The sequence below is a fragment of the Puntigrus tetrazona genome, chromosome 13 (genome assembly GCF_018831695.1).
Source record: "Puntigrus tetrazona isolate hp1 chromosome 13, ASM1883169v1, whole genome shotgun sequence".
Lineage (NCBI taxonomy): Eukaryota > Metazoa > Chordata > Actinopteri > Cypriniformes > Cyprinidae > Puntigrus > Puntigrus tetrazona.
This window is the reverse complement of record NC_056711.1, coordinates 21,097,621-21,100,120: the sequence shown is the minus strand read 5'-3', so window position 1 is coordinate 21,100,120 and position 2,500 is coordinate 21,097,621. Positions and strand designations below refer to the sequence as shown.

Genomic DNA, 2,500 nt, shown 5'->3' with positions numbered 1-2,500 from the left:
ACACACACACACACACACACACACACACACACACAGACAGACAGACACACATACACACACACAAGGAGATTAACACACAGACAAGCACACAAATGCACACACACACACACACACACACACAGACAGACGAGCACACACACACACACACACACACACACACACACACACACACACACATACACACATACACAAAGACAGACAGACAGACAAACACACACACACATACACACACACACACACAGAGAGAGACAGATGGACACACACACATTTGCAGGCTTGATCTTGTTATGAAACATGCTGCTATGAGAACTTGGAAAAAGCCTCTCTCTAAAGTAACTGAGAAAAGATTATTAACCTCAAGAACCCAAGCTTTCAGAGAAACATTTCATGAGAAACAGGAAATATCATCAGAAGTTCATTTCAGTCACAACTCAATATCCCTGCATGACGGACGCTCTGCTGCTCATATCATAGACATTTAATATAAGGACTGAAATTAAGTTTTATTCCATTCCCTGAAATGAAGATGCAGATGACTGCAAGTGGTGTGTGCTTGAATAAATTATTTAATATATGTATCTAATAAATCAGTTAATATAATACTTTCTATATAATGCATTAATACCATTTCATAACTGCTATTAATTGCATGCAAAATAAAAGTTATTGTTTGCATAATTATATATATATATATATGTCTATATTTACATGAACATAAATTACATTATAAACAAATATAAATATATTTAATATATAAGCATGCATTTTTCTGAAATGCATGCATCTGTGTGTATTTATATATACATAAATATGCATAGTGCACATATATTATGTAAACAAATTATTCACTCGACAGCAATAATTCTTGTTTTAACGCATTATACATTTATGTGTTACAGTATACAGTAATAATAATAATATTAATAGTAATAAATTTAATCTTAGATTATATAATGCATTTTAAGGTGCACCATGAGGCATAATTAATGCATTAAAACTACTTTTTGTAGGCTTCATGTAAACTGTTATATTCCAGCAATGCTGTAAAGAACACACTCCCTCCCAAATATTACTAGGAGCATTATTAAAACATAAACTAACCGCAGGAACCCGCTCAATAGCAGCCTAATAATCCTCTATAATCGGATCGATCGGTCGGTCGCTGCCAGACACCGTCATCTACACCAGAAGAAAAATATGATCCGCTTCAGCTGAAATAAATCAAATTAGATTCAGTCTGACTGAAAACACTGTGAATAACCTCCTGATAAATACAGCCATGACAGCTGCTTCAGTCCTGATCAGTGCTTTGAAAACATCGCTCTTCAGGGTCTAACATAAAAATAATAATTCATATATTTCAATATTTATATTGCTCATATAAAATAAATAAATACATACGTAATTAAATAAATAGGATTAAATTAACAGACAGAGCAGCATGACGGCTGTATATCTTCACACACACACAAACACAACACACACACACACACACACACACACACACACAACACACACACACACACACACACACACACACACACACACACACACACACACACACACACACACACACACACACACACACACAAAATAAAAAAAATAAAGCAAAAACAAAATAAAAAGCGTGACATTTTCGTGAGATTGCAAGACGAAACGCATTTAAATACTGACTGAATAAATCTCATCCACTGGTTGAACTCTGAAGCTTATGCTGAATAAATAAAAAGAATAATTAAACCGGTGTCGTTCTTGCGAGGTTCATTACTGTGAGCGTCTGTTTGCACGTCTCCGACGGATCTAAACGTCTCCAGGCAGAGCGCTGATTAACTTTAATCATTTACACGAGCTCCAGGCCATTAACCCCCGACAGATCCCACCTTGATGATCACCTGCCCACGCTTTCATGCCCAGATGCATCGTGGGTAACAATCAACGGCCCTGAGAGGAGCAGCGGCTCGGGTTCGACCCCATCAGCCAATCAGAAGGAGCCCGTACAATATATATGACAAATGCAATGAATATCAGCCACAAACTTTTATGCAACTTTTATGCAAATTCTCATTATTGCGATGCACAACAAACAAATAAATAAATGTATTCGTATACTGGTTGAATAAACACTGGATAGTGCACTAACGAATAAACAGATCATTAAACGTATATACTGTACATATATACATAAAGGCATTCGAATAAAAACTGAATAGTGCAGTTTATGAAAAAAACTAACAAATAAAAAGCATTTATATACAAAAAACCAACAACAACGCATTTTATGTAAATAAATAAATTTAAACCATAAAAACAACAACTGCTTTAAATTGTTGCTGTAAAAAAAATACTAAAATATTTTCTAAATTAATTGCAGTTTTTATTTTTGTTTTTTGAGCCAAAAATAAATATGACACATTTTCTCCTGATTTATTAAATTTAGCCACTAAAACGTCATCCTGTATAACAATCTTGTCAGGAACAACATTTGTGTTTTATATATATA

The 2,500-nt window shown here is 34.4% G+C and overlaps 1 protein-coding gene across 1 annotated transcript in view; it reads right to left on the bottom strand.

The window, feature by feature from the left end:
* Window positions 1-2,500, bottom strand: part of LOC122356250 (adhesion G protein-coupled receptor A3) — a 75,301-nt gene that overhangs the window by 18,081 nt on the left and 54,720 nt on the right.